The sequence below is a fragment of the Gavialis gangeticus genome, unplaced genomic scaffold (genome assembly GCF_001723915.1).
Source record: "Gavialis gangeticus isolate Ggan-Ray unplaced genomic scaffold, GavGan_comp1, whole genome shotgun sequence".
Classification (NCBI taxonomy): domain Eukaryota; kingdom Metazoa; phylum Chordata; order Crocodylia; family Gavialidae; genus Gavialis; species Gavialis gangeticus.
The window spans coordinates 5,640,036-5,652,691 of NW_017729007.1; the positions used below are offsets into that span (position 1 = coordinate 5,640,036).

Here is a 12,656-nt window from a genome sequence, read left to right on the forward strand (position 1 = left end):
AGCCCTACTGGGTACTCCTCACACACAGACCTTTTAAGTACTTCTCTGGTAACTCCATTGCTGTTGCTGCCAGGCAACAATGGTACAGGGCAGACTGCAAGCTTCTCTAACAGCTCTGGCTATCAAGGAGCCAGCTGCTCTCTCTTCTCCTTGGGGGGAAGGAGGTAGGGTGTGTGGAAGAGGGAAGAGCATATATGCCACATGTTCAGATTAATGTGCGATACAAACTACCCACATAGATGTTCCACATTTAACAGGTAACATCTTTGCAGTTGTTTTGCCACACAATAAATTGCTTGCACATGTGGCATATTACAATTTATTGTGCGATAAATGTATTGTCTGCCAGGGGCCCTAGAAACCTTTTCTCCCTTAGACACTAGTATTCCATATGAAGAAAAACCTATCAGTAAGAGCATTCCATATCACCTACTGCTTTACTCACCTTAGGAGTGTTGTGAGATCAGAAAAGTGAATATGACTGCAAGAAGTTGTCCACAGCATAATCTCTCTTTATGACACAATCCTTCAGAAACATTTCTGAGAGGTTAATTAAATAGTGGTGCCTATGGGAGTAGCCTTGACTCACAAAAGGTTTTGTTCTTGATAGTGCTCTCCTCTGAGAAATTTAGTAAAACTGAAGAAGGAAACGTTTATCCTTTCATATCAGAAAGTTCCCCTTTCTTGTAACAAGGTCCACAGATTAGTTACAATGTATATATCAACCTACTTGCAGCTGGGGCAAAACTAGACCTGTCAGGCATTGGCAAGGGGGAACTGCATGCTTCCTAAAGCTCCCCCCAGCTGACAGCTTCCATGACTATGATCTTTCAAATCCACTCTCCTATATTAGAGATTGTGTTAAATATACTCTGAAAGAGAAAAACAATATTTTTTTCTTACAAGGTAAATTCTGCCTATGTCAACAAACCCAAATCCTTGAGGTCAGTTTCTCTCTCTTTTCTGTCTTCAGGGGACACGCATCTGAGGACTCATTTAAAAAGGCATTTTCTTCATACTAAGGTCCACAGACTTGTTACAGTGGGGTTTTCATAACTGTGTCCCTCCAGGGTAGGAAAATGTTTTTCCTTTAAGTATGGCCATTCAAAATGAGGTAGCTTGTAATATTATATATTATTAATGGCTATGTGGCTGTATAGTAGAGCGCAATACAGAAGACATGCCTACTCTACTCTGAGACTGTTACTGAACCTAAGGACAGAACGTAGATGCTTAACTGTAAGAGAAATAGCTCTTACATTTGTTAGATAGCAAATGCTATGAGACCTGAGCAGACTACATGAATTAAAAATCTGACTGGCTATACCAGCCATGGAAAAACTGTATGTACCATGTACAATTGGAATTAAATTTCTGATAACAGATGAGATACAATGACATATGGAAAAGATACCTGAAATTAGTGGATGTGAACTCTGGATCATTAAAGCAAGATTTTCTAGGAGATCAAGATTCCCAAACAGGCTATAGCAGGAATGAGATTATTTATTTCTGACTTACCTCGGCTTCTCCTGTTAACATTCTTCTAGGCTGAGACCTTGTACCAAACTGTATTCATCATCAGCTCAGGCTTAAGTGGAGACAGAGAAAATGGAGGAAACTACAGGAACCATTTCCTTACTACCCATGACTGACAAGTCTAGTTTACTGCCACGATGCAAAAGCATGCTGAAGTACCATAGTAACAGGTATGTGGACCATACATAGCATGAATAAGGAAATATCTAAGTTAATATAGCATGATGGGCTGCATTCTCTAATCTTTCAAGTTCATTGCATGCTACATAGCACAGAAATGGATATAGACAGAGGCATGTATAATTTCCTTTATCCTCTCTTTCATACAAATTACCTTGGCTTTGCAGCTCTAAGAAATAATCCATATCTTGACCAAAAATCTTGGCAGAGTTCCTAACATGTAAATGCAGTAAAAGTAAATAAATATGATAAAAGATGAAACTTCTTCTGAAATAAGCTCAAGATTTCAGTGATATCCATTTAGTGATTTAGTGAATTATTCTGGGGCCCACACAAGCCCCAGAATAATTGGAAGAAGGTGGAACACAGCCTTCTGGCACAAGTTCCATTAAAGTTCTGAGCCAACCCCTGTGACTCGCACTCCACTGTGCCATGGTAGAGGATCAAGAGTTTCAAGTCTCCAGTATGCCCAAGCTCCAACCTGATGTGGTGTAGAAAACCAGAGACAAACGTATGCTGTGTGTATTCAGCCAAATTATGAGATAACATAGCAAGCCATTCAGAGTGAAAAGAAACAACAAGGTGAAGCAAACAAAGTCACTCGGCTACCATAGAAAACTTTCAATGCTACGTATGCTAATATAATTGTAATTGCAGATTATTTTGGATTCTATAGTGAGTTTTAAACCAAGCCTTGTTTTTAATAAATTTACAGTATAAGCCAAATTCTGCAGTCTTTTCTCAAGCGAATTTCCCATTGTTTTTATTAAGAGTTTTGTATGCTTGTTAAGTACAGGACTTGTCCCAATGTTCTTTCAGGAACAGACTAAATTGGCACCCGGCAAGCCAAAAGTATTACAAAAAGTCATAAATCTTAAGAATAAAAAAAATAATTTGGGGTGCTATCATTCAAGATATAAAAGTTATCCATGAAAAACCTCTCCTTCCTATCTGAATAAAATATTTGGATGTATATGTAGACACCTTTTGTTATAGACATAGACAAAGCGTAACAGTGGAGTAACGTATAGAAATATGTATATTATGATACACACTGGACATACAATGGAAATATGTATATTATTATTATTACACGTGTTCTCACTCTCTCTTTCCCCCTCTAACTTTCCCTCCATCCTGGGTGGAGAATGGGGAAGGAAGGAGGTCTTACCTACCCCTTATGCTTTGTTTAGAAGTGAGTTTCAATCTTTTCTACACTCCTCAAGTAGGTACCTTCAGGAACAGAGTCTCAGGCATGAAACCTAAGGAGTATGGCCCCTACTATATAACACGATGCACCTATGCACATTTCAGACTTGGTTTTTAATCTAAAATTCAGTCAGTCAGTATTATTATGTGAAACCCAATGTTATATTTCAGTATTATTATGTGAAACCCAATGTATAAACTACTAACACACTGAAGGTGAAATGACTTCCTTTTTTCTAAATGCTATTTTAAAAAATGTGAAGGAAAATATCTTGGTGACAAGGTTTATTTTTACTGTTTTCTATTAAGCTAGAGCAATTTTATCCTCAGCCAACAATATTAAACCTAATGAGTCAGTTGCAGCTGTTATGTAAATATAACTGCAAGTTGCATGCTGGCTGTATTTGGCTTTGAGTGAAGTAGCAGCATAGCTTACACAGATATGACATGGAGTGGAGAGCCACACTAACATAAATCACACTCTAAGACTAAAAAAGGTTAGAGGAGCACTTTGGGCAAAGCAATATGAGCTTGTAAAAGAGAGATTCAAAGGTCCAGTTTTTAAAAACAAAAAAACAAAAATAATACTTTTGCAGCTTTTAATTTACACTGGTTTAATACCCCAACAGGATGAGGCAGCAATTGCTTGAAAAGCAGACATAAATCATTTAAGTTTGACCCCCTGCAAAGTTGTGGGATCTACTCCTCCTAAACAATCCCGACACATACTTATCCAGCTGCTTCTTGAAAACTTCCAAAGAATGAAACCCCGATTTCCCTAAGCAGTTTCTATCTTTCTACTGTTCCGTCAGTTAGAAGTTTCTCCCGAGATTTAAGCAATATCTAAATATTATCCTTTTTGAAACATCCTGTTTAGGTCTCTCTTTAAGGTTATAAATATCCAGGGCTAGGGACAGAAGTTACACATAAATTGATTTAAGTGATCAGAAATGGGTTTAAACCGGTAACAGAACAGGAATTCAGTGTAAATAAACTAGTTTCAAAATGGCCCACAGTAGCTTAAGATCAGCCTGGTGAAATATAACACCAGACTGAACTGATTTAGGTCAAACCAGTTTATGGAACTTGTGTCCCAGAGCCCTTCCTGGTTCAAGTTAAATCACATTCCCCCAACACCCAAGGATGCTTTGCAGCCCTGGGCTGGGCTGGGCTGGGCTCTCTGCTGGAGCAGAGCAGGATTGGCCCCACCCTCTACTCTCTAACCAGAGCAGTGAAGGCTGGCTGACAAGGGGCCGGGAAACCCGGCTGGGGACATACTCCCGTCTGCCTGGCAGGGGCACAGCAGCCCGTGCCAGACTTTTCCCCACTGCATTGGAGGGAGCAGGGGTGTGGAACAGCAGGCTCAGGCAGGGGAGAAGGAGGGGGATTAAACCCCCCTGCCTCCCCTCTTCCACCAGCACAAGACACCAGCTGGGGGCGTCTGTCTTTTCCCTCTACTGCCGCTCAAGTGGCAGGAGATGTGGACCCCCTGACAGACCGTGGCTGGGGTCCTGAGCTGGAGGAAGAGGGGAGGCAAGAGGGTACAATCCCTTTCCCTTCCCCTCCCCCCCCCCCGAGCCTGAGGCGCTGCCCAGGCCACTGGCTGGTCACTCCCCACACCACTCAAGCAGCCAGAAGGGGGGAAAAGTCAGCAGACCCCAGCTGGGGTCCTGTACCAGTGGGAGAAGGGAGGCGGTGGGGGGTTAATCCTCCCCTCTGCCTGAGCCTGAGGCACTGCCTGGGCTGCTGGCTGGCCATGCCCCCTGCTGCTCAAGAACAAACCTGGCAATAGCTGCTTCCCCCTTCCCCCTCTAGGCACACTCTGTCTAGGGTCCCTGTAGACCAGGGTGGGGGTTTAAAACCCTCCCCAATCATACTCAGTGGCCTGCCAGGGCCTGGACAGTCCCCCCTACCTCCCAGCTCAGCTTCCCTCCAGCCTTCCAGCCAGTGCGGAAGGGAAGTTAGGGCTTGCTTTAGTGCCCCGTGGCTTCTAGCCTATGCCACTGCACGCATGTGGTTGCATTTCTGGAATCAGAAGTGAAAGTCTATTCACATGCTTCTCAGTTCAATCTGTGAACATTAAATTAACCTGCAAAGACTGAATCAATTCTGGATCAGGCTTTTTGAATGTCTGTAGTGTCATCCCCCAAAGCTGAATAAAATGAGGATATTCAGCATCTGACTTTTTAAGGGAATCTTAAAAATTAAAATATTTCTTTGTAACTTCACTTCTTTGAACCAGAGCTTCAAGGCTCTTCATATATAAGGAAAAATATTTTTTAAATATTTTTTTCCCCACCAAAAAACAAAATTTCTACCCCTTACTGAAACCTGCTTCTGCAGGAATTCTCATTTAGCAGAATCACGCTGGCTTCGGCCTGTTCTGAGTAATGTATTCATCTCAGAACGTTTTATTTGAAGGCTCTTGTTTCTTCCACCATTCAAGTGAACCAGGGTAAACTAAATTCACTGTAGCCGACCAGGTCCCTGGCACATATTCACTTAATAGTGCAATGGGATCTGGCCCCTGATCCCAACAATTGCACCTCCTATGATGCCACACATGTACAACAAGGACAATTTTAGGATCAGGGATAAGATCCCAACTGCACCATTAATATTTGATGATGCAGGCGGAGCCTGAGATCATAATCCTGGGCTCCCCCTAGCACCAACAAGGTGGAAGTTGTGTGTCTCAGCCCCACATGAAGGGCCAAGAGTCAGCTAGTTATTGACCATGCCCTGGACGCCCCTGGGTCTGTGGCCCAGATCTGAAGTTGTCTGGGCTAGGGCCAACAAATCAGCTGATTGTCAATCCCAGCCATGGACAGTCCTAGGTCCAGTTCACCTGAAACTGTCCTGATAGACAATCAGCTGAATGTGAAAAACCTGTTTCCAAAAGCTGTGGCTGGGCTGCTTGTTTAAAATCCCCAGCAGGAAAGCCAGAAGCCTGTAATCTCCGATGCATGGCAGCCTGGTCCTTCAGCTCCCTTTCAACCCCACCCCAGTCTCAGGCCAGGGATGATAACTAGCTAATTAATTATTATTATACTTGGATTTTAAGAAGGCTTTTGACACAATGTTGCACCCAATTTTTACAAGTAAACTAAGTAGCTGTAATGTGGATTTTTTTCACAGTCAGGTTGGTGGAAAACTGGCTTCTGGGATGAAGCCAAGGAGTGGTGGTGGATGGGTCAGTTTCTAACTGGAGAGATGTGGGCAGCGGTGTCCCCCAAGGCTCTGTCCTTGAACCAGTGCTGTTCAGTATCTTCATCCATGATTTGGATGAGGATGTAGAAAGCACTCTGTCCAAACTTGCAGATGACACCAAACTATGCGGTATAGTACCCACACTAGAGGGTAGAGAGCGAATTCAGGCAGATTTGGATAGGCTGGGAAGTGGGTGAATCAGAATAGGATGTAATTTAACAAAGATAAGTGCAAAGTGCTGCACCTGTGGAAAAGGAATCACTAACACACCTATAGACTGGGAAGTACCATTCTAAGTAGCACAGCAGTGGAAAGAGATCTCTGAGTCATAGTTGACGCAAAAATGAACGAGTCACCGATGTGACAAGGTAATAAGGCTAACTGCACCCTTTCTTGAATTAGTAGGAGTATCATGAGCTGGTCTAGGGAGGTGATAGTTTCCCTCCGTGTAGCACTGGTGAGGCCATAGCTGGAGTACTGCATGCAGTTTTGGGAGGGATGTGGATAACCTGGGAAGGGTTCAGAGGAGGGCTACACGTATGGCTGTGGGCCTGCAGGTAAGACCCTATTAAGACAGATAGAGGGACCTGAATCTCTTCAGCCTCCACAAGAGAAGGCTGAGAGGTGATCTTGTGGCTGCCTACAAACTCATCGGGGGTGGGGGCCCATGTCAGCAGGGAATAGGGGATACTCTGTTTACCAGGGCACCCCTCGGGGTTACTAGAAACAATGGGCATAAACTGAAGGAAAGCAGATTTAGATTGGACATCAGGAAGGAATTTTTTTTTACAGTGAGGGTTGCCAAAATATGGAATACGCTTCCAAGGGAGGTGGTGCTTTCCCCTACCTTGGAGGTGTTCAAAAGGAAATCAGACAAACACCTGGCTGGGGTTACTTGACCCCAGCGCTCTTTCCTGCCCAGAGCGGGGAGTTGGACGTGATGATCTAACAGGTCCCTTCTGACCCTAGAAATCTATTGGTCCTGGGGCTGGGCTTGCACTGGGGCCAGTTCCAGACCCTGGTGTGATCCTAGCCTCAGGACCAACAATCAGTTGACTGTAGGCTCCAGCCACATGCTAATTTTAAGGCACCAAACAAACCAGATAAAAGTATTCTACATTAAAATAAAGATCTGGATATCAAACTAAGGGGACCCCTTTACACTGATGTAAATTACCCACCAGAATTCCAAGTGGAGAGATGTGCACCTCTTTGGGATAGCCATTTCAAATGCCTCACAGCTGGACAGCAAAGAAGCAGGTAATACTCTGTTTGCTGTCTCAGAAAAATCCTAAGTATATGCTGCCAACACAACAGTTCTGTACCTGACATGCACAGTTGACGTCTGAGAGTGAAAAGTTCCAAGGCTCACCCAGCTCGTGCCCCCTGGGTGACCTGCGGACCTGTCAGTCATGTTTGACCTACTTTCCCCACAGAGGCAAGCTCAGCAACAGCAAAAGCATGAGGTAATCTGACTAGAAATTTCTTCCCTCTGAGTGTTCTGATTGGCCACTAAATTCAAATAAAAGTTCTGTGAGCCCCTCCCTCGGGGGGAGATCGCGTTAGCTGGAGACAGAGGCTGGTGTTCCAGGGACTGTCTTTCAGTCAGGCTTCTGGGCCTATTGATCTCCTCCCTCGATTGGCATTCCGTGTCCTTTGCTGTTATTACGTTGCTGTTTGGATTTCCTGGCTTCGACTTACCTTTGGCATCGGCTATCAACATCGATTCAGATCGTTCCTCACTGGCTCTGGCTGGATCCTCGGTTCGTCTCACTGGCTCCTGACTTCTGCTTCAGACACCATTTCGGCTCTTCGTTGTCCTTACTGGACTGGCGTCACATCGTTACAGTTCGTTGTGTGTTACCAATTTATGAGCTGTTGACCAGCCCTAGGACTATCCAACAGGCAGCCGCACCTACCTCGTCAGAGGTAGAAAGCAAGGGCTTGTTGGAGAACCCTGTGGGCCAACAGACCCCTTTGTTTGTTCACCTGTTTGTTCACTGTAACTGAAGACATCGTTTCCTACGCATCTAAGCATAAGTTAAATAAATTCCATCTTGTTTAAGGAACCATTACGCTTCCTGTGCCGCTCAGACTCCATCGCCAAAACTCCCACCTGTCCGTATCCAATTTGCCACCACCCGACCGCACCACCATGACCAACACCGCGAGCTTGGCTTGCCAGCTCCGTGTTGCATGATATTTGCATTGAGCAAAAAGGTTACTCGATAAAGCCGACATTTGACACACCTATGTAAGTTACACTAGTGTAGTTTTACCTGATTTTTGCCAGCATAATCCTCATGAGCTCTGATAAGTTGTTTTACCAGTAGAACCTTTTGTCACCTGCTTGTTCCTTGATTACACCAGCGTAAACCCTGATTACACCTGTGTAATTGTATCATCTGTCCAAGCCGTACAAACAATCATATTCACAGATTCATAGTTGCTAGGGTCAGAAGAGACCTCAACAGATCATCAATTCTGACCCCCCGCCCAATCAGGAAAGCGTGCTGGGGTCAGATGACCCAAGCCAGATGCCTATCCAGCCTTCTCTTAAAGACCCCCAAGGTAAGGGAGAGCACCACCTCCCTTGGAAGCCCATTACAAATTTTGGCCACCCTTACCGTAAAGAAGTTTTTCCTAATAGCTAGCCTAAATCTCCTCTCTGTCAGTTTGCGACTACTGTTTCTTGTTACCCCAAGAGGGGCCCTGGTGAACAAAGCATCTCTGATCCCTTGCTGTGCCCTCCTAATGAATTTGTAGGCAGCCACAAGATCACCTCTCAGCCTTCTCTTGCGGAGGCTGAAGAGGTCCAGGTCCCTCAGTCTCTCCTTATAGGGCTTGTCCTGTAAGCCCCTAACTATACAAGTGGCACTCCTCTGGACCCTCAAGTCTATCAATGTCCTTCTTGAAGTACGGTGCCCAAAACTAGATGCAGTATTCCATCTGCGGTCTGATCAATGCCACAAAGAGGGGAAGTATCACCTCCTTGGATCTATTTGTCATGTATCTGCTGATGCGTGATAAAGTGCAGTTAGCTTTGCTGATGATTTCGTTACACTGACGACTCATGTTCATCTTGGAGTCCACTATGACTCCAAGATCCCTTTCTGCTTCTGTGCTGCTGAGAGGGTCACTTCCTAGCCAGTAGATGTGCTGGATATTTTTGCACCCTAGGTGCAGCACTCTGTACTTGTCCTTGTTGGACTACATCCTATTGTGTAGTGCTCACTTTTCCAACCTGTCCAGGTCTGCCTGCAATTGTTCCCTACCCTCTGGAGTGTGCATTTCACCCCACAATTTACTATCATCTGCAAACTTGGACAGAGTACACCACACCCACATCCAAGTCACTGATGAAGATATTGAAGAGTACAGATCCAAAGACTGAACCCTGTGGGACCCCAGTACCCACATCCTTCCAGGTCAATACCAACCCGTCAACTGCCACTCTCCGGATGCGATGCTAAGCCAATTTGCCATCCACCAGACCGTGTAAATATCATGTAAACATCTATGTCACAGCCTCTTAATTTATGAGAATAGGTTGAGATACTCGATTGAAGGCCTTGCTAAAATCCAAGAAAACAACATCCACCTCTACTCCTGTGTCTAAGCATTATGTGACCCTGTCATAAAATGAAACCAGATTGGTCAGGCATAATCTACCTGCTACCAATCCATTTCCCTGCTGTATTATTTTTCCCACTGGACTCCCACAATATGATCCTTCATAATCTTTTCAAAGACCTTTCCAGGGATGGAGGTGAGACTGACTGGCCTATAATTACTCGGATCCTCCTCCCTCCTCTTCTTGAAAATAGGGACCACACTGACCCTTTTCCAGTCCTCCAGGACCTGACCCAAGCACCACGAGTGCTCAAACAGCCATGTCAGTAGTTCTACTATGACACTGGCCAATTCCTTCAGTACCTTCAGATGCAGCTCATCCGGGCCTGGTCTGGTGACTTGAACACATCCAGTCCATCCAAGTGACTCTGTACCAAGTCAACGTCGACAGTTGGTAGGCTGGTGTCCTTCTGATGCCCATCTAAGAACCCATTAGGAGACTTATCTTGAGCCCTGTTCAGGAACACTGGGGCAAAAAACGTATTGAATAGCTCAGCCTTGTCCCCACTCTCTGTTACCAATTGTTCCTCTTTGTTCAGTAGGGGTCCTATGCTGCCCTGCTTCTTCCTTTTACTCCTTACATACCTAAAAAAAAGACTTTTTGTTGCCTTTAAAAGATGGAGATGCTGGGGATTGAACCCAGGACTTCATACATGCGAAGCATGCGCTCTACCACTGAGCTACATCCCCTTTCAGAAAGCTTTTAATAAAGAATCTTGAAAACAGTGTCCTCTGCACTGAATCATGATCTGCCTGATGCTAATAATCTGGTTCTTGATAAAGCCATTAATAATACTCTTAAGTTTAGACTTTTGGTGACCACATGTGTAACAAAGTTAATTCCTACATCAGGCAACAGTTATAAAAGTATCAAGACTCAGTACTATGTTGTTTATAAACCAAACTATCAAAGACACCTTCAGAGCATATTGTAGCTAGACACCTTAGGGGGGGAAAAAAAAAAAAAAAAATCAAGGACATCTACGAGGTTCCAAACAACCAGCAACTGTTTCTCCATCCAAGTAATAATGCCAAACCCCAGGTAAGATGCACATAAATAAGTTTAGTGAAAATGGGTTGTCACCAGTCAGGACACATCACAAATGAAAGTATGCATATACAACATAAAAAGCAGAGATCAGGCCTCAATTTTGTTATTGTATTGACTGCTAATGATAACCGAGTAGATCTTGGCATTGCGGCAGTCTTAAGATTGGAAAACTTAAAACTTTCCATAGCATTTAGCATATGAAAGAATTTCCAGTTTCACTGATGTACACATCATGTTGAAGTTCATTAGTCATGAAAAACCTCAGCTTTTTTCAGTGTTTCTTGTCCTAACAAGTTACAACAAATCCTTGCTCTTTACAAGAATGGATAAAAACTTTATTAGAGAGGGGGAATGTATGCAGTAATGTCACAGGTACACAACAAAGCTTGGGGTATTTAAGAAGAGGCTGGATGCCTACCTGGCTGGACTCATTTGAGTCCCGTTTCTGTTTTTGGGGGGTTTTTTTGTTGTTCTCCCGCCCTGGCGGGGGGGCGGGCTAGAAGATCTACTAGGTCCCTTCCGACCCTTAATCTATGAATCTATGAAACTAAATCTAACAAACAATACATCTGTTGTCAAGGATGAAAGTCTTTCAAAGACTGAATAACGTATTGCTTCTCTTTCTGACCATGCCGGAGACATCGCAACTCTCAGTACTTTGTTTACTCACATACTGCACCCATTCTCACAAAACCAGCCCTCCAAAAATATGGAGCTTGTGTTTAATGGGGAAGCTGATTTTCTTCACTGGAATAGAAGAATGGAAAAGCTGTGCTGTAATGGTTGTCTTTTCTCTATGGACCAGCAAGCAAGGGGGGTAAGTGTCTAGTTTTAACCCACTCCCAGCTGCTGCCAAGTTAGAGGAGTTGTTGTAAATTCAGCAGTGCCTATGAAAAGGTTAACTCTCTAGCTTTTGACTGAATCATCCAGTGAGCTTGTGGATGGGAAATAAGCTGCTGCTTGCAAACAGCTCTCTAAGCCATGACTCTGCCTCCGTCCCCAACATCCTGCCTTCCAAAAACAAGATGCAGGTCTTATCTGGGGGAAAGGGAGAGGAGGGAACGGGATGTGGGAGAATATGGTACTAGGAGGGTAGTGCCATTTAGCCAAGACCAGAACTGTCAAAAGCATTCAGTGCAGCTTGAGTGATATGGGTATACTCAGCAAGCAACCCTACAAAATAATTCCTAGCAGAAACCCTCTCAAAAATGGAACTGCTCCCAAATTCAGTCATGCAAATGAAGATTGGCAGCCCATATGGACAACTGTCCCTAAAGTGCTTGTCAAATGCAGTTGCAAAAAAGGATATATAAAAAAATTGTGCAAGTGTCTAAAGGTTAGTCTATCATATATTAGTGGGTCTTCCTGAGGTGGCAATGGCAAATATGTACTTAGTTGACAAATAAGTTGGCATATGCAGCCTGAAAAACGTCCAAAAGCCATATAAGATCCATAGTGACAACCTCAAGACATCAACTTCATTCCCATGCCACTATTATCCCCACTATGTTCAGATTGGCTAAAGGACTGGAAATACATAAGTTTTATATTTCAGGATAAAAAAACATGAACAAACAAACCCAATGCCCCTCCCTTAAAGCCCCCTCCCCACAAATACCCCCAAAACCCCAGCATAAGCTGAGAGATGAAAAATGCATATGCATAAGATAATTTTGATGTTATTTACGCCCAATTCAGTTATTTGGAAAGGCATCTGAATCAAATAGCTCTTAAAAGATAAAACCTTATCTAGAAATTCAATTTCTATACAAAGCAAACAAAAAAATCTATGTTGACTCTTTGAGAAGATCATCAAGGAGCACATTTGTGATGG

At 43.8% G+C, this 12,656-nt stretch overlaps 1 protein-coding gene and 1 non-coding gene across 2 annotated transcripts in view; both read right to left on the reverse strand.

Moving 5' to 3' along the window:
• Positions 1 to 12,656, reverse strand: part of CADPS2 (calcium dependent secretion activator 2) — a 794,189-nt gene that overhangs the window by 499,261 nt on the left and 282,272 nt on the right. The window lies entirely within an intron of this gene.
• Positions 10,390 to 10,461, reverse strand: TRNAA-CGC. The gene has a single exon. It is a non-coding gene; the product is annotated as a tRNA-Ala (tRNA).